We start from the raw sequence: 23,736 nt of genomic DNA, 5'->3' as shown, positions 1-23,736 counted from the left end.
AGAGCCATAAACATTCCATCAAATACGTAACATATACCCCAGACTTATCTGTCTTATATTAACGCACTGTTGTCTTACATTTCCAGAAGACTCAGATTTAAGTTTTAAGTGTGACTTTTGGTAAAAGAAGCCGTCTTTTGGACTTCTTCCATGCCATACTGACTCTATTACTGGAAAGACATCCATACAACCAGGATTCATGGATCAATGACGTGAGGCTTATCTTTATCCTCTTATAATTTTCTGTTGCATAAATATTTCGACGAATGCCAAAGCATTTCACCAGTCATAGAGTCAGAGACATAAAGCACAGACACAGATCCTTCAATCTAACTTGTCCACGCTGACCAGATATCCAAAATTAGTCTAGTTCCATTTGCCATCACTTGGTCCATATCCCTCTGAACCCTTCCTATTCATATACCCATCCAGATGCCTCCAACACTTCCTCTGGCAGCTCATTCCATACACTCATCACCCTCTGCAAAAAAAGGTTGACTGCAAGGTCCCTTTTAAATTTTTCCCCTCTCGCCCTAAACCTATGCCCTCTAGTTCTGCACTCCACCTATCCCAGGGAAAAGACCTTGTCTATTCACCCCATCCACACCCAAGTTTTTATAAACCTCTTTAAAAAACACACACTCAGCCTGCGATGCTCTAGGGAAAACAGCCCCATCTTATTCAGCCTCTCCTTGTAGTTCAAACCCTCCTACCCTGGCAACAGCCTTGTGAATCTTTTCTGAATCCTTTCAAGTTTCACAACATCGTTCCGATAGGAGGCAAACCAGAATTGCACATAATATTCCAGAAGAAGCCGACTGAAGCTGACTTTTGCAGAGTCTGCTCCCTGCTTGGATTCATACTCTCTGCCTCCTGTTGCTGCAAGTGAACAGTGCTTCCCCCCCTTCTCTCTCCCTCCCAGGATAAGGAATGAAAAGGGGGAGACATTGCTTCACTCCCAGATTTTGCCCAGAAGAGCCCCAGTATTGTCTGAATGCACAAGTTGGACCATGAGCTTCTGAAGCTACTGCTGCTCCTCTCTCTCTCTGAATGAAGATTGAGCTTCACCCCAGACTGCAATTCCCTTCCTCTGTCCAAACATCTATGAGCACAGCACATCTTTGTTGAAGTAAGGCATCTTTCCTGAATGTTACAATTAAAGGGGTGTCTTCCCCCTGATATTCAAAGGGATGGTCAGTCAGAGAAGGACCATGCCTTGTGTTGTGTGACATGTGTGACAGTTGCAACAGGATATCCCAACTCCTATGCTCAATTCAAAGTTTGTGAGAAGATTTGTAGCTCGGGTGCTCATTGTTGTGGTTCTGTTCGCTGAGCTGGGAATTTGTGTTGCAGACGTTTCATCTCCTGTCTAGGTGATATCCTCAGTGCTTGGGAGCCTCCTGTGAAGTGCTTCTGTATTGTTTCCTCCAGCATTTATAGTGGTTTATCTCTGCCGCTTCCGGTTGTCAGTTCCAACTGTCCGCTGCAGTGGTCATATTGGGTCCAGGTCAATGTGTTTGTTGATAGAATCTGTGGATGAGTGCCATGCCAGAGAACAGCCAGGGAATTCCTAGAGGTATGGCCTCTAGGCATTTTTCCAGCACCACATTTTTCAACTCTGGATCTGGGACAAGGTGTGTGGTGTGGGGGTGGGTGGAGGGGAGGGGAAATAAGGAAACTGGTGAAATCTACATTGATCCTATGCAGTTAGAGCGTCCCAAGGCAGAAGACGAGGTGTTCTTACTAAAAGCGTCAGGTAGCTAGAGCTTGGAGGGGGAGGCAGCAGAATACTTGCATGTCCTTGATGGATTGGGAGGGGGAGTTAAAGCGTTCACCACAAGGCGGTGGGGTCGTTTAGTTTTGGCGTCCCACATCTGTTCCCTGAAATGTTCTGCAAATTGGTGTCCAGTCTCCCCAATGTGGCAGAGACCACATCGAGAGCAATGGACGTATAAATAAATCTTATAAACAAATTGTACAAATCTGAGAATGCCAGAGTTATTTTCTTTAATTAAGTTAAAGAAAATTTTAATTAAATTGTGTGACTACATGAAACGGTTTGTTCGTCAGACTCAAGTCATCATCCTCAAATGAGACAATGCCATTAATATCAGTGTGGGATATTGGTAAATTAATGTTACTTCTGCAATTCTTCAATTCCATTTTACAAAGTAAAATGAACTCACACCAGTGTGTAATTCTTTTAGCCACGAGCTGAGTCAACAAGAATGGAAACGATGTGGAGGAAATATATAATTGTTTTTGTATTAGCTAAAATTGTATGTCAGAATGAGATGTGCCAGTAAAACAAAGGCAGACATTACGGACAAATAGATAAGATGTTGTGAGGGGATGAAGTTAAGCTAGATACGCCTGTACAAACAGTAGGTATAAACATCTGCTTCCCACTTTTACAAAAACACAGGAACAAACCCCAATTAAAAGGGTCATAGGGATCAGAACAGCCTCGGGAAAGGCACAGATGAAGGGGGTAGATAATGATGAAGAAAGAATATGCCCAACAATGACCTACAGCAGGATGAGGTCAAACAGCCTTGTGAGGCCAGGAATAAGCATTTTGTCACAGACAAGGCCGGATAAGGCAAGAGATAAACAGGGGTAATGGGGGCCGGTCTTAGGGAAGTGGACGATGTAAGCAGGGGAGGAGCGATGTAAAACAAAAGACATCAAATCATATAAATATTATGTATGAATTGAACTTGGTGTGTGTATGTCCTCTGCCTTATAGGCACTGGACATCTCACCCACTTGCAAGTGTAAACTAAAGGACACTGCTGATTCAGATTTTGTTTCGGACTGCAATTATTGAGGTGTGTGAGCTTTGTTTCTCACAATTGGGGTCTATCCGGGATTTTTTTTCCATCACCGGGGGGAGTGGCTGGCCTTGGACACTGGGAAGACGTGTCCCGTTCCCCATTGAGGAGCGGTCTCGTGTCCTGGCTTGGTCTGCTCCCTTGGGCGACTGCTACGAATCCCACAAGAGAGACATCTGAATCAGACAGGGATAGACGTTCGATAGAAAATACGGCGACAAGGGGCCAGGCAACTCTGTGCACAGACCAAGGTAAGAAACCTGACTTTTAAGTATTGCCTTGGTGGCCGGGATTGAGTTTTAGTAGTTAATAAGGGACTAACGAAGGAACTCAATATGGGTTGTGCCGTGGGTAAGGAAAAAGCCTCCGGGAAAACAAAAGAAGGAAAAAGCAATGGAAATGGAGGCGGGGTCCCTTACAACATACCTCCAGAAAGTCCTTTGGGGAGGATGTTGTGGAATTGGCAAAATAATACTTGTACAAGGGAAAAAGATGATTAAATATTGTTGCTTCGTATGGACTAAGGAATCCATTCTTCGTCCCGCCTCTTCTGGCCAAAATACAGGTCTGACAAAGACTGGGTTTGTAAATATCTGAATTTATTTGTCAATGAGTGAGAGAGAGAGAGAGAGAGAGAGAGAGAGAGAGAATGAAAAGAGCTGTACAGCTGGTAGAAAGTTTAACCCTTTGTGATTTGGTTTGAATGCACCAATTTGTTTGTTGGTGATTGAATGTTTGCGTTTTATTCCCTGGAGTTTGAGTTCCGGGACTGTTTTGAATCTGATTTTTATTATGGAAACTTAACATGAATTCTTTTAAGGTTAAGGATTCTATCGAGATTATGAAAAAAAAGAATGTTCTTCTTACAGGTCATGACTGCCTTACTATCAGTTTCTAACTAATCTCTTTTATCTTTACATAAAAGCGATTTATGGAGGACAGTTGAAGTTTCAGTTCAACATTAGATTGTAGTAAAAACAAAATTCTATGGTTAATATCTGTGACCTTGGATTCGGCCATTGTTCATGCATTAGAAGTTTTGTTTTTAACTTGAATAGACAAATTCTTTTAAGGCAGCTCTGATTATTTCACGACCTATAGTATTGTACTTGAGCAATGATTGGTCTGCACTACTTGAGAAAACTAATTTTGGATTTAAATTAAGGGACTAAAACTGGGTGATTACAGTGGATTTCAAATTTGAGAACTGTATGCATTTTACATTTTGAATATTAAATACTGAATTCAGTATTTAATATTCAAAATGTAAAATATATTTACAAGTTGGAACAGGCTTTAAAGTTAGTCAAGCATGAATTGATGAATTGGTGTTTGAAGTTATGGGGAGCTATAAATATTGCAATATTTCTTTAAAAAAGAAAAAGGGGAAGAACGTAATGACTTATCCCCTTCGGGAGGGACCAATAGGGGACAAAGAGATTGGGTTTGTAAGTGTCCCCCTCAGCAGTGGGGAGGTCAGAACATTTAAAAAAGAAATGAAGATCCTGGTTGAGGATCCGGTAGGGTTGTCTGAACAAATTGATCAATTTTTGGAGCCCAGTCTGTATACCTGGGCTGAGTTAATGTCTATTTTGAATATACTATTTACTGGGGAAGAAAGGGGACTTATATGGGGAGCAGCCATTAAAATTGGGACAGGGAACACCCCATTGGAGATGAGGATGCTGGACAGGGAGAGGTGAAGTTTCCCCTCAGAAACCCCCAGTGGGAAAATCAAAATCAATGTCAACACGGTCAATTACTGTTTCGGGGGTAAAAGGGGAAGGATTTAATGTTCCAGTATTTGAACCTATGATGATAGAAGGTCCTAAGGATAGGGTCACAGGGGAACTGTTGTATATCTCTGATATAGGAAGTAACATATTAGGGAGAGACTTAATTATCCTCTTAGGACTGGGGATTGGAATTCAGGAAAAAGAATTAATGAGGGAAGAAATGAGGGAATTGAAAGACCTGATTCTAAAAGGAATAAGAGAGGCAGTTCCGAAGTCACAGAATTTGACTAAAGCCTTTGAAGTTAGACAGGAGAAAGGTGAGACTCCTTCAGCTTTTTTTTGGCAGAGATTAAGAGACTCAATGTGGAAATATTCTGGAATGAACCCTGAGAACCCAGTGGCACAGGGTCTTTTGAAAGTACATTTTTGTGACAAAGGAATGGCCAGACATACAGAGAAAGATACAGCAGATAGAAGGGTGGAGTGAAAAGCCATTAGATGAATTGTTAAGAGAGGCACAGAAAGTGTTTGTAAAGAGAGAGGATGAGAGACAGAAACAGAAGGTGAAAATGATGGTAGCTGCGGTTGATGAGGTAGTTAAGAAAAGAGTGGAACCATTAGTGAGCAACCGGAGGGGCGGGTGGCAGCATGTCGGACAGAGAGGACAAGGGGGAGCGTTTGATAGAGGGTTCGAGCGACAGGGGCAGAGCTGGAGGTCTCCACAGGCAGGATGCTATTATTGTGGAAAGATAGGGCACTTTAAGCGGAAGTGTCCTGCTCTGAAAAGGGAAGAGAGGGCAATTCCGCTTATGAATTTTGATGAAGAATAGGGGTGTCAGGGGTTCCTGCCCTCGGGGGCCCACCAGGAACCCTTGATAAACCTGAAGGTGGGACCCTGTAGGGAAGAGGTAGTCTTCCTAGTAGATACGGGGCAGCACAGTCATCGCTGAATTTTAAACCAAAGAAAGTAGGAATGTCAACACAGTCAATTACTGTTTCGGGGTAAAAGGGGAAGAATTTACTGTTCCAGTATTTGAACCTATGATGACAGAAGGTCCTAAGGATAGGGTCACAGGGGAACTGTTGTATATCTCTGATATAGGAAGTAACTTATGAGGGAGAGATTTAATAACCCTCTTAGGACTGGAGATTGGAATTCAGGAAAAAGAATTAGTTGTACAAAGGCAATGTTGACAGAGGATGTGGAGAGAGAGATAGACCCTATTGTATGGGCTAGGGAAGGGAATTGTGGAAAACTACAGATCCCTCCCCTTGAAGTAAATTTTAAAAAAAAGGAAAAGGGGACGTTGTCTGTGAGCGACAATATCCCATTTCCATAGAAGGTAAACGAGGACTGCAGCCAGTAATTGAAGGACTGATTAGAGATGGACTGTTGGAGCCATGTAAGTCTCCTTATAATACCCCAATTCTACCAGTGCGGACATCCGATGGAACTTATCGATTGGTGCAGGATTTGAGAACATTAAATCGAACAGTACAGATCAGGCACCCAGTGGTGCCAAACCCCTATACGTTATTAAGTGAGATCCCTCATGACCACAAATGGTTTAGTGTGATAGATTTAAAGGATGCCTTTTGGGCTTGTCCCTTGGCAGAGGAAAGTAGGAATTTGTTTGCCTTTGAGTGGGAAGACCCTAAGACAAGACAGTAACAGCAATACCGGTGGACTGTGCTTCCCCAGGGGTTTACAGAATCCCCGAATTTATTTGGACAGATGTTCAAACAAATTTTGGAGAAATTTAGCAGCCCCAAGGGGACTACCCTGTTGCAGTATGTAGACGACCTCTTAGTAACAGGAAAAAGAAGAGAAAGAGTAGTAGAAGCCACTAACAAATTATCGAATTTCGTGGGTCAGCAGGGACTGAGAGTATCTAAAAACCAACTACAATATGTGGAGCAAGAAGTGAAATACTTGGGACATTTAGTTAGTGAGGGAAAGCGAAAGATAAGCCCGGAACGGACAGAGGGAATAGTGGGGATGCTACTGCCCAGCACCAAACGGGAGTTACACAAATTTTTGTGTCTCACGGGATATTGCAGATTGTGGATTGATTCCTATGCACAGAAGACTAAGAAATTATATCTCAAACTATTAGAGGGGGAACCAAAATGTCTAAGTTGGGATGATGAGGAAAAAGAACTAGTTGAGAAACTCAAAAGAGATCTGATCCATGCCCCTGTGTTAGCCTTACCTTCTCTAGATAAACCTGTCCACCTCTTTGTTACCGTGGATAAGGGAGCGGCTTTGGGAGTATTGACCCAGACGTGGGGAGGAATGAGACAACCAGTAGCATATCTTTCGAAGCTACTGGATCCAGTATCCCGGGGGTGGCCTGAGTGTGTGCAGGCCGTGGTTGCCACTGCACTGTTGGCGGAGGAAAGCAGAAAGCTTACATTTGGGGGAGCCCTAATAGTAAGCACCCCACACCAAGTGAGAACAATCCTAAACCAAAAAGCTGGGCGATGGTTGACAGACTCACGAATTCTGAAATATGAGGCAATATTAACAGAAAAGGATGATCTACTGTTGGTCACTGACAATTGTTTAAATCCAGCTGCCTTTCTTTGGAAAGGGGAAGGAGACTCTCCTCAGAATCCAGAGCACGACTGCTTTGACATTATAGAATACAAAACTAAGGTCCGCATGGACCTGGGAGATGTTCCACTTCATGCAGGGGCTAGACTTTTTATAGACGGATCATCCCGGGTGACTGAAGGGAAAAGACATAATGGGTATGCAGTCGTAGACGGGACAAACAGTAGTGTGGTGGAGGCAAGATGGTTGCCAAATGGGTGGTCAGCTCAGACTTGTGAACTCTATGCATTGGAAAGAGCCCTTAGGGCATTAGAGAATAAAGAGGGAACAGTATACACTGACTCTAAATATGCATTTGGTGTTGTGCACACTTTCGGTAAGATATGGCAGGAACGACAGCTGATCAATAGCCGAGGGAAAGAATTAGTACATGAAGAATTGATTAAACGAGTCTTGGAGTCCCTATTACTTCCCTGAGAAATAGCAGTAGTGCATGTAAATGGTCATCAGAAAGGAAATGAATCAGAGGTTAGGGGAAATAGATTAGCCGATGAAGTGGCGAGGGAAGCCGCCCTGAACCCACAAGAAGTGGTAATTCATTCCCTCATACCTACTGTCCCAGGTCCTCGGGAAGCTCCTACATTTACTGAAAGCAAAGAAAAAGAATTGAGAGATTTAGGGGCTGTAAAAACAGCAGACGGGCATTGGATGTTACCTGATGGAAGGGAAATGTTAAACAAAATGATGATGCGAGAGATTATGGCTGTCCTACACCAAGGCAGCCATTGGGGAGTACAAGCAATGTGTGATTTGGTTCTTAGGGAATATGGATGTAAAAGGAATATATACAATTGCGAAACAAATATGTGACGGAAGTATCATATGCAAAAAGGTAAATAAGAAAGTCTTGAGAAAACAGACCCCGGGAGGAAGAGACCCAGGATTGAGACCTTTCCAGAGTATACAAGTAGATTATACTGAACTCCCCAGGGTAGGGAGACTAAAATATATGCTAGTCATAGTAGATAATCTATCTGGTTGGGTTGAGGCATACCCCCTAGCTACCGCCACTGCGAGTGGAGTGTCTAAAACAATATTGGACCACATAATTCCCCGATATGGGCTCGTGAACCATATTGCTTCCGACCAAGGAACTCAATTTACCTCTAAAGTGTTACAGGGGGTAATGAAATGGTTGGGAATTTCCTGGGAGTTCCATACTCCATGGCACCCGCCATCATCGGGAAGGGTTGAGAGAATGAACCAAACACTCAAACGACAGCTCTCTAAATTGATAATAGGAACCAGACTCCCTTGGACCAAATGTTTACCTATAGCTCTCTTGAGAGTACGAACAGCCCCAAGGAAAGATTTGGGACTATCCCCCTATGAAATCTTATTTGGATTACCTTACTTGGGAACGAATGGAGAATTGCCAATTCCCGAAACTAAAGATTTGTTTTTAAAGAAGTATATACTGGGCTTGTCCTCCTCTTTGTCTTTCCTAAGGAAACAGGGTTTCTTGGCACAGACTCCACCCCTTGAATTCACCGTTCATCCCATCCAGCCGGGCGACTGAATCTTAGTAAAATCATGGACAGAGACTACATTGCAGCCGGACTGGGAAGGGCCGTACCAGGCTCTTTTGACTACCGAAACGGCAATAAGGACAGCGGAGAAAGGCTGGACTCATTACACTCGGATCAAAGGGCCAGTGGAATCTCCAGTTGAGGAAGAAGTCTGGACAGCCGAATCAACGCAAGATCCGCTGAAACTCAGACTAAAGAGACTTTGAGTAACTGATTATACAGTGGCGACGCGAGCGTGGGATTATTTCTGTAGGATTGTATTTTAAGTCTTTTTGTGATTCAGCATGATGTTTAGAATACTGGGAATGCTGCTAGAGATATGATGCTAGCCCTTTTAGTATTGGGATTTTGTCAAATATAATTTTCATATGTATTATTAACGGTTCCTGAATCTGATAATCCACAAGTAATAGATGCTGGTGTATGCAGCTTAGTAAATTGTGGGGATGTAGATAATCAGAGACAGTACCGCAGCTCTGAGATACATCTTAAGTCCTATGGGGATGACCTTGGGGCTGGTACTTAGTGTAATGGTCTCGTCACAGTACACCAGGCCCCCTTCCGACCAGCTCGTGATTGTCCTGATAAAAAGTGTAACCCAATATACCTAATGATAAGGAAAACCACATGGCACGAAACAATCCTGGGTGGGTGGGTGGGTGGGTGGGGGGGGGGGGGCACCTATGAGATACAATGAAATGAAACGTTTGGGATAGAAATGAAAGCAAATGGGAAGGATTTCTTGGGTATTGTTCTTGAATTAGTGTGGGACAGGGAAAACGGGTAGAACTACTGGGTAGTTCTTTCACCCCTCCCGCTGATCCTAAAGTAGTAAAATTTATAGAGGTAAAGGACTTGAAACAGACCATTGAAATAGAAACTGGGTACGGGGATGCAAATGCCTGGGTTGAATGGGTAAAGTATATTGTAAAAAGTCTGAACAAGAGCAATTGCTGTGCATGTGCCTCCGGTCGGCCAGTGGCCCAGGTGGTTCCCTTTCCACTCGGGTGGAAGCAAGACAGGAAGGGCATGAAATGTATGATAGCCCTGTATCAGGATGAGACTGCGTGGAATGATAGGAACTGCACCTCCCTATCTCTGATGTTCCCTCCCTTGGAGAAGAAAGATGCAAAAGTTTCCCCCCCTATTTTCTGCCGCAGTTGGAAATCACATCTCGTGTGTGCGTAGACGAGGTACAAGTCGGTCGAAAGATTTGGGGGAGCTGAAATTATGTACAGAGATTAAGAATGTTACCGAAACGGAGAAGGGAGGGAACTACTCAGCACTAAAGGTTCCCCGAGCGGATCTGTGGTGGGACTGTGGAGGCAAAATATTGAGACCCACGCTACCTCCAGATTGGAAAGGGATATGTGCAATTGTACAATTGGCAATTCCATTTACCCTGGCATTTGAGAAGGAAAAGATAGGAGGGAAAAAGGGAAGGGGTAAGAGATTACTGTTAGACACTTCTTTCGATGACAGGATTTATCTCGATTCGGTAGGAGTCCCTAGGGGGGTCCCTGATGAATTCAAGGCTCGTAACCAGATTGCAGCAGGCTTTGTGTCAGCTCTCTTTTGGTGGGTAACAATTAATAAAAATGTAGATTGGATAAATTACATTTTCTATAATCAACAGCGATTTATAAATTATACAAGAGATGCGGTTAAAGGAATATCAGACCAGCTTGATGCGACAAGTAGAATGGTATGGGAAAACAGAATGGCCCTTGATAGGGTTTTAGCAGAAAAAGGGTGTGTGCGTGTGTGATCTTAGGAGGAAGCTGTTGTACCTTTATTCCTAATAACACTGCACCTGATGGTTCAATTACTCGGGTCTTAAGTGGATTGACTACCTTAGCAGAGGAACTGGCTGAGAATTCAGGAGTAGATACATCTCTCACAGGATGGCTTGAGTCCTGGTTTGGAAGGTAGAAGGGGATGGTGGTTTCTATCCTTACTTCCCTGATAGTAGTAGTCGGGGTATTAGTGGCCATTGGCTGTTGTATCATACCCTGTATGCGAGGGCTCACCAAAAGACTGATTGAAACAGCCTTAATGAAACAGGTGCCCCTAAAAGAAAAATGCAGAAGATAACAAATGGTAATTAAAGAAAAGGGGGAAATTGTGGGATATAGGTAAATTAATGTTACTTCTGCAATTCTGCAATTCCATTTTACAAAGTAAAATGAACTCACACCAATGTGTAATTGTTTTAGCCAAGAGCTGAGTCAACAAGAATGGAAACGATGTGGAGGAAATACATAATTGTTTTTGTATTAGCTAAAATTGTATGTCAGAAGGCAGACATTACAGGCAAATAGATAAGATGTTGTGAGGGGATGAAGTTAAGCTCGATGCGCCTGTACAAACAGTAGGTATAAACATCTGCTTCCCACTTTTACAAAAACACAGGAACAAACCCCAATTAAAAGGGTCATCGGGATCAGAACAGCCTCGGGAAAGGCACAGATGAAGGGGGTAGATAATGATGAAGAAAGAATATGCCCAACAATGACCTACAGCAGGATGAGGTCAAACAGCCATGTGAGGCCAGGAATAAGCATTTTGTCACAGACAAGGCCGGATAAGGCAAGAGATAAACAGGGGTAATGGGGGCCGGTCTTAGGGAAGTGGACGATGTAAGCAGGGGAGGAGCAATGTAAAACAAAAGAAATCAAATCATATAAATATTATGTATGAATTGAACTTGGTCTGTGAATGTCCTCTGCCTTATAGACACTGGACATCACACCCACTTGCAAGTGGAAAATAAATGACACTACTGATTCAGATCTTGTCTCGGACTGAAATTATTGAAGTGAGTGGGCTTTGTTTCTCACATGAGAGAGAGCTGGGAGCAGGAGTAGGCCATTTGGTCTTTCAAGCCTGCACCAACATTGAACTGGATATGAATATACCTACATCTTGGTGGATAGGCTGGGACCTTTTTCACTGGAGCATAGGAGGTTGAGAGGTGATCTTATCAAGCTTTATAAAGTCATGCGGGGTATAGATGAGGTGAATGATGGGTTTCCTTTCCTTCGAGTGGGGGTTTCAAGGTTAGGGAGCAAATTTTGAAGGTGAGTGGAGAAAGATTTTAAAAAGACAGGAGGGACACCTTTGGTTCGTATGTGGAATGAATGTCCAGAGGAAGCGGGGATGCAGGTACAGTTACAACGTTTAAAAGACATTTGGATAAGGACACTAATGGGAAAGTTTGGATGTGTTATGGACTAGGCAAGACCACTCAAAACTTTCTTAAGCAGGCAGCGTAGACCATAACTTTGCTATTTGTTTCAGTAAGTGCACAGTGAAAATTACCCAAAGTTAGCTAGGTTGACTACCAGGATTTAAAACAGATAAATGTATTCACAAGAATACAGAATGAAACACAAAGAACAGAATATAGAATACTCACAGAACTCAGTCTATCAAAACTAGACTTAATTATGCTGCTCCTTTCTCCACACAGTCCACTGCTGAACTCACTCAAACAAGGCCTCAGCTTTCACAACAGATCACTTGTCTTTCATTTTGCAGGTCACTTCGAAAACATAAAAGCTTGGGCCTAAAGTCTCATCTGTTGACGTGTAAACAAAAAAGGCGACCAATACCCTTTTCATTTCTGTACTAAACCATCCATTTTGGAGCCCGGGGCCGTTTTACCACCACTCTGAAAAAAACCAAGGACACAGTATCCTTGAGAAAAAGGACCAGCTTTGTGACAGGGGGATATGGGCCAAACACTGGCAGATGGGATTAGTTTAGTTTGCGAACATAGCATGGACTAGTTGGACTGAAGGGTCTATTTCTGCACTGTATGATTCTGTAATGGTCTCAAAACCATTTTCTTGCCTTCCCCAATAACCATCCACTTCTTTGTTGTTCAAAAGTCAGATGACTTCAGCCTTGAATATATTCAATGACCACCCCCTCCATTCCCACCCCACCCCAATTGCAGGAAGTCAACCCCATTTTTGAACTCAATTCCTATTGCCTTGCTGAGTGTTTGCTGCACTTGTCTGACAACTGGTGCAGAAGGACGCTGAGGACCCTTTGTACATCGACACATTATTCCTGATGAAGGGCTCGTGCCCAAAACATCGACTCTCCTGCTCCTCGGATGCTGCCTGACCTGCTGTGTTTTTCAAGCACCACACTTGACTCTGATCTCCAGCATCTGCAGTCCTCACTTTCTCCACATACCAATATATTATCATTTAAACTATGCACCTCCTTTCTGCCTTTTTTTAAAGCAATAGGCTTTAACTTTACATTGTGGTACAGCATTTGTTGTGCGTTTGCCAATTGAGACACAGACGTGGACCAACTTTTCCAAATTCTGTCCCCTGCCTGGATTCACTCCCTTTCCCTTTAGTTCGAGCAAGTCAGCAACTGAATCCCAGAACGAAAAAGAAATGAAAAAGTGGGTGAGAAAGAAAAGAGTGCAGGACCCACAGATGTTGGACAGAGTTGCAGTCTGGGGGTGAAGCTCAATCTTCATTCAAAGTGAGAGAGGAACAACCGCATCTTGAGAAACTCACGGCCCAACTTCCGCATTCTGACAAAGAGGCGGCTCTGAATGGCAGGAGGACCAGGCTCCTTCCGGTCCTCCGGGTCTCACCATTGGTCCTTCAGAAGGAAGTCAAGCGCCGTTTCCGCGGACAGCGACGAGCATGCTCAGTGCTTTTGCTGACACCGCAGTACACGTGCAGTTGTTGCTGACACCGCAGTACATGCGCAGTTGTCGCTGACACCGAGAAGCATGCACAGTACGCTCTGTGGGGGTGCTGGCTTTACTGACAGATTTTAAGCGTCCAAATGTCAAAAGGAGAAAAAAAAGCTGCAGCCACAATTTTATTTTTCCCTGTGGACCGACATTTTATTCCTTTTGAATTTCGTCCGGCTTTGAATGTCTTTTCCCCATGTTAAAGTCCAAAATTAGACGGCATAGGTTAAGGGTGAGAGGGGAAAGATTTAAAACGGTCCTAAGGGGTAACTTTCATGTAGAGTGTGGTGTGTGTATGGAATGAGCTGCCCAGAGGAAGTGGTGGAGGCTGGTACAATTACAACATTTGAAAGGCATCAGGGTCAGGATGGGTATCTGAATAGGAAGGTGTGAGAGAGATATGGGCGAAATGCTGTCAAATGGGTCACTGGATTAATTTAGGAGATCTGGAGGGGATGGGCGAGTTGGACTGAAGGATCTGTTTCTGTGCTGTATGACTCTATGTGTCTATTTTAATGCAAGTTTCAGAAACATGACTGCAGCTTTTTAAAAAATAAATTAATATTCTTTTAGATGTTAACAATGTTTCTGAATATATCATTTTAGCTGTTCTTAATTTTAAAGATCAGCCATTTCTTGCGCACCCCTGTCTTCCAGGTAGAGTCATCACTATCGATTCTCTCTCTTTCCTGAGAAAGAGATACAGCAACCAAAGAGGGCACGAGAAAGTATGGTAGAAGGGAGGGAGAATGGACAGGGGAGTGGGGGTAGAGAGAGAGAGCGAGAAAATGACAGCGGACAGAGGGTGGGGTGCAGAAAATGAGGGGAAGAGAGAGAAGGCGGCTGAGCACAGAGAATTGGTAAGTGCACAGTGTGAGGAGAGAGAGTGGACAGGGACCAAAGGTTTGGGGGACTGACAGCGCAAATCTAACCTTCCTCAGGACTGGTGTCAGTGTCTCATGGATTGGAACCCACTCCACCCACAGCAGACCTGAGGCAATTGTTTCTCAATAGATGCTTGGCTAATGCAGTAGAATCATATAATTCCGACAGGCCATTTGGCCCATAATATTCAGACTGACCTTCCAAACAGTATCCCATCCAGACCCACCCGTTTTTCCTGCAGTTCCCCATGGTTAACCGACCCTCAGTTGCACATATGTGGACACTTTAGCACGGCCAATCCACCTCGAACTCCACCCAGAGTTAACTCATGCAGACAGAAGGGTGAGAACGTGTTAAAGTCCACACAGACAGCTGCTCAAGAGTGGGACCGAACCCAGGTCCCTGACATTGTGAGGCAGTCGTACAAACCACTGAGCCACCGTGCTGCTCAGATCTTTGATGTTCTGCTTTGTCCTGGTAGTTTCTAACTTTTCATGTGCCCTTAGCAGAGGCTCTCTCCTCCTGACATTGTTGGACCACACCCACTGCAACCTTCTCCAGCCCTGAGCACATCGGTTCCTGAATCCTGGCACCAAACAGACACCAATGCCATCTGTGCTCCTGTTGACAATTGCAGAGAATGGAGACTATCCCTGTCACTGTTCTGTCCCTTACCGCCACCTCCCTCTCCCCAATGTTGTTTTTACTCCCACTGCCCAACCAGTTAGCTCCTACCACCTGCAGCCCTCTCTCAGATCCCCTTTACTTGCCAGACCCGCACTTACACCCTCCTGACCCTGTCCACTGATGCAAACAAAAGGCTCTCTCAAGAAGGGAATGACCGTCTCCCAGAATAAAGTGCCTGGTTAACTTTCCCACTTTACACTCAACATGTCTGCAGCCTGGCTTCCAGCTCCATCTCTCTGAACGAATGTCCTCCAGGATGTGTTTGCCCTGGATCACAGCATCCAGAGCCTCCCACCTTCTGCAAATTGAAAGACAAGCCCCACCCTGCCCTCTCCAATGTGTGTTGTATAACTGATAGCCACGTACGGAACCCATGAGGATGGCCTCAACACGGACCTTGGTTTCATGTCACACTACAAGTGACCCCACTCACACTGGCTTGTACCCCATTACTCACACATGTTACCAAGCATGGTCGAATGCAAACACATGCTGTTATGTACAAACACACACGCTCTCATGCATGCACACACATAGGTTTATGGGGTGAAATTGCAATTGCAGAATTTTATTTGCAGATATATTATATTTTGCTCAAAGAGCACACAGTCCATGTGACATGTTATAAATCCCTACTTTGTAAACAGAACCAATCTGACTCAAGATTGGGTTGCAGACAGACTCTAACATGAGTGAATCAGATGGTTTTCTTTCCCCAGAAATGATTTCATCATTAGATTCTGAACTCCAGATTTCTGACTGAATTCCAAATCCGCCATCTGCTGTGGTGGGATTCAAACCCAGGAGTCCAGAGGAGTTCCCAGAACTGGGTTGATAGTCCAGTCGATAATGGCACTCGGCCCTTGTTCCTTCAATCACCCTGTGATGGCACATGAACTCACTGGTGCCTCCGCAGGTGGCAGGAGGGGGTGATGCCCTTCCCGCACTGAGAGCAGGTGAGCATGCTGTGCCTGGTTAGGACCCGCTAGTGCGTCTGCAGGCTGGAAGAATTAATGAATCCCTTCCTGTGCTTGGAGCAGGTGATTAGCCATTCCCTGTTGTGGACTCGCTGGTGAACTTCTAAAATCTCAAAACATATAATCAAGAAAGAACCCACTCTATTCACTACTGCAGACTTACGGCAAGGTTACACGTTAAAAGCTCTGCACTAATCTGTTCCTGTGCTGTGAGCTCTCCTACACATGTTCCTCCACGATCAGCTGTGAATTTTGCTGTTTGTTAATTTTTCCAAGATGTTCAGAGATATATGATTTCAAACAGCAAAGGCAGTAACTATGCAGATTCACTGCTGTATCCGTTAGTAGTATACGTTTCTTTCTTTCTCTCTCTCTCTCTCTCTCTCTCTCTCTCTCCCTTACAGACCATGTGCTTGCTGCCTTTGGCTGTCTTTCTCCATTTTGAAATTGCTGTTGTCTTGATTTTTTTACTCTAAAGTTCCAAAAAAATGCATCAGCATATAAAACATTAACTGCTGCTCCTGGAATTCAAGGAAATCGCCTCCAACACTGAAAATACCTCAAATAAGGAGCAGCTCTTACAGCCACAAATTTTCCAGTCCTCCATCTTGAATTAGTTCTTGGTGAACCTTCCCATCTCCTCGGTTACAGTTATTCAAATAATTTGCTTTTCTTTGTTTGCTAGAAAAGTGGATAACCACACGTTTATCCACACTAACTGCATCTGACATACATTTACCCACTCACTCAGACTGTCCAAATAACATTGTATCCTCCTCACAGCTCACCCTTCCACCCAGCTTCGTGTCATCTGCAATTTGTGATATATTCCATTTAGTTTCCTCATCTAAATCATTGACACAGACTGTGAATACCTGGGGTCCTAGTCCCAATCCCTGCAGTTATAAAACATCGATCTGACTGACCATACAAAATAGCAGATGTTAGCTTGACGTTCACAACTGACGAAGACCTGATAAGCAATTATGAACCACTGAATTACTAAATCACAGAATCAGGCCATTCAGCCCATCGTGTCCATGCAGCTCTCGAAATGAGCTTTCTGATGTTGGGCCATTTTCCTGACGCTTCCTTGGAAACTGGTACATTGCTTGTCATCAAATAATTTTCCAATGCTCTTAACTGAATCTGCTTCAACCACTGTTCCATGCAATGTCTTCCAGATCTATTTACTCACTGTGTGAAATTTCTTTCTCACATCACATTTTCTTCCTTGTAATGGATTTGAAATCTGCATTCTTATTCTCAATGCTTTTACCATGGTGAACAGTTTTTCAATGTCTTTTCTGGGTATGATTTTTCTCATAATTTTCAAACCTTCTTTTGAATCTGACTTCAGAGATCAGTCCATGAGGCCAAGCCTCATCAACAACACAGAAACAACTGAGCATCTAAAGGGACGGCCCCTCAGTCATCACTGTGAGCCCCATAGCAACCATTGTTACCTGGGCGGCCATGCATTCCAAACCTGGTCTCTCAACATCACTAGTATTGCCCCACAGTTTGGAAAACTGTGATTCTCACTACGACTATAAAAATGGATTTTTTAAAAAACGGTTGTTGCTGAGAAGTTTAATCCTTTCTGTCCAGTAGGAAGTCAATGATGTGTTTGAGTTTTAATGACTCAGTGAATCCCTTCCCACATGTGGAGCAAGTGGATCACCAGTCCCTCTGTGCCTGTGGGGAATACATTCCAGGTCAAACTGGGAATTGGATCTCTTCCTACAGCCTGAACATACCTCTGGTAACACTCCAGGGGGACTGTGATTGTGTGGCAGAGGTCAGGCCAGTGGCTGGCTTAGTCGTGCTCCTCGGATGCTGCTGGCCTGCTGTGCCTTTCCAACACCACTCTAATCTAGATTCTGGTTTCCAGCATCTGCAGTCCTTGTTTTTACACAGTACATAAGGATGCCATTCACACTTTAATGTGTATAATAGTTCCTGAAACACCCACCTATTCTCCAACCCTATCCCCATCATCTTGCTACTGTCCAGCATCCTCGGTAGTGTAGTGGTTAGTATCCCCATCTGTGACTCAGGAGACTGGGGGTGCAATTCCCCGATGGGGAGGATTTGATATTTTTCTGGATGTCTTGTTACACAGAGGTAGTGACCCTAACCCTGGATCGGGTTCAAGTCCTGCCTGCTCCAGAGTTCAAAAATTCACAAATTTCGGAGCAGAATTAGGCCATTCAGCCCATCAAGTCTGCTGCTTCATTCGATCAAGACTGCTCATCACCCCCATTTTCCTACCTGATCCCTTGAAAGGGTTCAGAAAAGACTTACACTGATGTTTCCAGAGTTGGAGCATTTGGGAGAGGCTTAATAGGCAGGAGCTGTTTTCCCTGGAGGTTCAGAGGGTGAGGGGTGACCTTATGGAGGTGAAGAAAAACAATGACGGGCATGGATAGGATAAACAGACAAGGTCTTTTCGATGGGGTGGGGGAGTCCAGAACTAGTCGGCATAGATTTAGGGTGAGAGGGGAAAGACGTAAAAGGGACCTAAGGGCCAACTTTTTCATGTAGAGGGTGTGCTTGTATGAAATGAGCTGCCAGAGGAATTGGTGGAGGCTGGTACAATTACAGCATTTAACGGGCATCTGGATGGGTAGATGAATAGGAAGGGTTTAGAGGGATATGAGTCAAGTGCTGGCAAATGGGACTAGATTAGGTTAGGATATCTTTTGACTTGGTCAAGTTGGACTGAAGATCTGTTTCCATGCTGCACATCTCTATGACTCTATAACAAACGTTCAACGAACTGGTCTGCAATTTACCACATATGGCCTCCCTCCCATTCTGAATACAGGTGTTACATTAGCATTTTTCCAATCCCATGGAACCGTAAGGTCATACGACACAGGAGCAGAAATTAGGCCATTCAGTCCATCGAGTCTGCTCCACCATTCAATCATGGCTGAGATGTTTTTCAACTCCATTCTCCAGCTTTCTTCCCATAACCTTTGATCCCCTTGACAATCAGGAACATATATATATATATCAGTCTTAAATAAACGCACTGAATCTTTCCCATGTTAAGAGATTTTTGGAATATTGTAATTCATGAGTTCACTATCTCCGCTGCCACTTCCTTCAGGACCCAGGGTATAGGCCATCAGCATCAGTGGACTTGTCTGTCCTCAATCCAAATAGTTTCCTGTGTACCTTTACCCTCACAATGTTGATTGTTTAAGTTCTACCCTTTCTCTAGCCCCTGACTTGCCAATTCTAATAGGAATAGTTCTGTTGTCTGCCAACATAAAAACTGAGATCATCTCTGCCACTTCAATGTTCCCCCATGAACTAACAGTTTTCATCTTCCAAGGTACCACACTTAGCTCAGCGACTCTGTTCCCCTTAGCAAACCAACAGGTCTCTTTTGTAAGTTAACTTACCTATATTTATTTATATTTTTTAATATCCCTTTGTTTATGTTTGAAACTTTCCTAATGTTTGACCCTTCCAGAGGTCCAGAATAACATTTCACAACGGGCTGAAAAGTTAAAAAAAGACTAAGTTTAAACTTTTTGAAATCGCCCCTTTCTGGAGGCTGGGGGCCGGCAAAACGATCGCCCCGCCCCCATTGTCACCGATTGTTTGGTGGCCTCCCCAACCACGCCCCCTCAACCCAGGAGACGTCACAATCCTGGGCCCCACCCCTTGTGAGCTGGCGAATGTGCAGTGCAGGTCCTGCAGCAGGACTGAGGCGGTGTTCCTGAGTGTGGGAGCAGAATGGTGCCGGTGGCTGAAGTAATAAGATCCGCTGGGAAAGCTGAGCAGGTCCGGCAGCTCGTGCCGAGAGAAATCATTTGGGGTCCCGGTGATCCTCCTTCAGAACAGGACCAGGTTTCAGAAACATCCCGGGGAGGTCGCCAGGCCCGAGCGCCAAGACCTGGCTCCTGCCCCCGGAGAGAGGAGACAGTGAGACAGGGTAGGATTGGAAACCGCGGGAGGAGGGAGACTGGGGAGTTTATAAACTCCTAGGGGAGGCCTGAGGCCTCCAATAAAATCACCACAGGCCCAGTGTTTACTTCACCGGCGAAGGCGCTCTCGGGTTGCCCGGGCAACCGGCCGCCATCTTTGTAAGGGTCAGGCGCATGTTGTCTTGGGGCGGGGAGCGCGGGCGGCCATCTTGGTGAGGGCACCATCAACTGTCATTTCTGGGAGAGAATTCCAACCTCGTGGTAACCTCGGCCTTTGCCGAGCTTAATTCCCCCGACTGTCCAGCGATGTGCAGGTTAGGGGGGGTTCAGCCATGCTAAATTACTGATAATGCCCAAGGATGTTCTTGTTAGTGTATGTTGACCATGCTAATTTACCCCCAGTGTCCAGAGATGTTCAGGTTAGTGTGGATTGGCCGAGGTAAGTTTATCCATAGTGTTCGGGGTTCTGCAGGTTAGGGTGAAGGTCTGGACCCCCTCAATCGGCTCTCTCGATCCGAGATCGGTCAAAAGAATCAGTAGGAGTACGGTCTATTTAAAGCAAGGTTATCAGCTTAATGACATAAGGCAGCCTAGCACAGATTTGTCCAGCAACACAGGTTAAAAGCTTCTATGTTCCGTGGCAAAATTACATAATTACACTTGAAAATTACGCATTATTTATTTTTGTGACAGCACAGCCTGAATTACAAGAAAAGACCAATAAAATGTAATAAGGTGACATGATTGACAGCAGATTAGTCCAATGATATTTCATGGGAAACCGATTGTTTTACGTGCAAAATCATCCCACACTTGCTTGTTCAAGATTAGTTCGAATACCAAATTACTTATGATTCATATTATGCAAACTCCATTGTTCTCATTTATTTCTAAATCCAACCAACTCAGTAAAGCAGCAATTCAAGTTCAATGTCAAATCATAACCTGAAGCCATTTTGTTATATTTATTTTAAAATATTATTTACAATTGAAATGCCATTTTGTGGTTAATACAAACCTACATACACCTGTTGCTCCTAACAACAGCCTAAATTCAAATTTTAAATCCTGATCTCAATAAATCAGCAGTTATCTCATTACCCAAAAGGTTGAGACCACAAACGATATAAGTACGGTTTTGATGGCTAATAATTCCTGAAAATCCTCCTACAGAAAAAAGTCACCGAGAACTGCATATCCCAAAGAGTGATATTACTGTTTTGTAGAGCTTTTGGATTCTTCCATTCGATGCAAAACTCAGGGGAGACTATATTCCTACAGTTACAGCACGAGGAGTACTTACTTTATTCAAAATAATAACCAGGTTTAGTGTAGGTAAGGGAGGGACCTTGCCAGTAAGAGGCATGCCTGTCTTTCTGACTTCCTTGAGGCTGTTCAATAGATAGGTCTTTTGGTAAGAGATGCAGTTATTGTCCGAGAACAGTTCCACCCATCCCATAATTGGGAAGACATTGGTGCCAGTAGGGGTCAAAGAGTCTTTTGCTGAAGTCAGCACATAACAGACCACTTCATCTCTGCCAAATATTCTATTGTGACTTTGAAGAAACAAATTGTAATCGAAAGATAACATTTCCCTATCTTCTCTTTTGCGGTGTGACCTATTTGGATGGGGCAAGGCTTACCAGGGTAGCTCATAGCACAACTGGTATCAAACTGGCACACAACACCTTTCCAGGGTAAAGACCATTTAGACTTGTTCTGTAAATGAACTGTTCAATCCCTGACCACTGCAATAGTCATTCTTGGTAATGTTCAGTCCCTCAGCAGACGAGGACATCTTCCTGGCATAGTTGGTGCACAGTCTCTGGTTGCTCAGGATCGCACAGGTGAACTGTTCCTTCTTGTGCACCAATGCTGGCAATGGCAAGTCCACACAGCAGGGCAAGTTCGATCTTTATCATCCGCCCCCCTTCCCTTGCTTGCAAGGGGCTCGTCTGATGAGCTTGCAATGATGGAGATGAACCCAGGGGGAGATGAGAATTTAAAATTTGAATTTAGGCTCTTGTTAGGAGCAACAGGTGAATGCAGGTTTTTATTAACCACAAAATGGCTTTTCAGTTTAAAATAGCTTCAGGTTATGATTTGATACTGTGAACTTGAATTGCTGCTTTGCTGAGTTGGTTAGCTTTGGGGAAAAGAAAACAATGGGGTTTAATAATATGAATCATATGAATTTGGTATTCAAACTAACCTTGAACTAACAAGCACGGGATGATTTTGAGAGTAAAACAATCTGTTTCCTAGAAATATTGGACTAGCCTGCTGTCAATCATGTCACCTTATTACATTTGATTGGTCTTTTAAGGCTGTGCTCTCTTAAAAAACATGTAAATGATGCGTAATGTTCGAACGTAATTCTGCAATTTCGCCACGGAGCTCAGAAGCTTTAACTTCTGTGTTGCTGGACAGAATTGCGTCAGACTGCCTTGCTTTATTAAACTGATAACTTTGCTTTGTACAGTCCGCATTCCGTTCGTTCTTTGACCGATCTCGAGACGGAGGGGTCCCGCCTGGGATCCAAATCTTCAAGGGTGGATTGGCCATACTAAATTCCCTCCATAGTGTCCAGGGATGTGTAAGTTCAGTGTATTACTCTGGGATAAATGTAGGGCAATAAGGGGAGGGATATGGGTGAATTACCATTCAGAACGTTGGTTTGGACTTGTTGGGCCGAGTGACCTGCTTCTACACTGTGAGGAATCTTTGAAGGGAAGGGATTTTTGCAAACTGCTCTCCTTCCATCTGCTGCAGAGTTCTGCTGTCGGCCTGTCCCCGCTCCCTGCCCCATTTTTGACATCGCAACGTGAAAGTGGCCAGATTATTTTCAACGTGAAACACCCTCCTCTGGGCGACTCCTCATCCTGGGAGGGAGCGAGGGAGGGGGTAATCTGATCACTTGTAGCAACTGGAGTGAATCCAAGGATGGAATCTACTCTGCCAACTCAGGTATGTGTCTTAATTATCCGGGTGAGGAGGGACGGATGATAGCAATTGGGGAGAAGAAGATACTTTATTTTTATTTTTAAAATGCATCTGATTCCCACAAATAAATGCATCAGGTTCAAGTACAGCACGTGCAATGATCCACATTGCAGCTTCAAGCTGGCTGCAACAGTTTTACATCCTCTGTTCTTGCTCCGTGTTGGCTGCAGCACATTTGGTTTCCTTCCCTCATCTCTTCTTTCTGCCCCCCCCACCCCCGAAGTGTTGATGCTTCCAAATTGACCCTCAAAAGTTCAGGTTATACTTCCATTCTTTCCCAGCTTTCAAAACCCACAAAATACAACTTTCCCAATCCTCTGAGTATCGGAGTTGGGAGGTTATGTTGTGGCTGTGCAGGACATTGGTTAGGCCACTTTTGCTCTCACTCCTATCAAAAGGATGTTGTGAAACTTGAAAGGGTTCAGAAAAATTTACAAAGATGATGCCAGTGTTGGAGAGTTTGAGCTGAATTGTTTTGGCCTGTTTTCCCGTGTGTGGCAAAGGTGTTTGTATACATTTATAAAATCATGAAAGGCATGGATTGGGTAAACAGACAAAATATTGTCCCCTGGGTTTGGGGGTGTCCAGAACTAAAGTGTAATAGCTTTAGTGTGAAGTGGATGAGCAAAGATTTAAAAGAAACCTAAGGGCAACTTTTTAACTCAGAGGGTAGTGAGTGTAAAGAATGAGCTGCCAGAAGAAATGGTGGAGGCTGGCGCAATTACAATATATGAATGGCATCTGGATGGTTTCTGAATAGGAAGGGTTCAGAGGGGTATGGGCCATGTGCTGGCA

The 23,736-nt window shown here is 44.1% G+C and overlaps 1 protein-coding gene across 1 annotated transcript in view; it reads left to right on the top strand.

The window, feature by feature from the left end:
• The first annotated feature begins 19,738 nt into the window (after nt 1–19,738).
• The window catches only part of LOC140460322 (uncharacterized), a 137,863-nt gene continuing 133,865 nt past the window's right edge, over nt 19,739–23,736 (top strand). The window contains exon 1 of the mRNA XM_072554794.1: nt 19,739–19,946. The gene's annotated coding sequence lies outside the window, so the exon portion shown is untranslated. The remainder of the gene's footprint in view (nt 19,947–23,736) is intronic.

Source organism: Chiloscyllium punctatum, chromosome 36 (genome assembly GCF_047496795.1).
Source record: "Chiloscyllium punctatum isolate Juve2018m chromosome 36, sChiPun1.3, whole genome shotgun sequence".
NCBI lineage: Eukaryota > Metazoa > Chordata > Chondrichthyes > Orectolobiformes > Hemiscylliidae > Chiloscyllium > Chiloscyllium punctatum.
The sequence above is the reverse complement of the archived record's forward strand: the minus strand, read 5'-3'. Positions and strand labels throughout refer to the sequence as shown.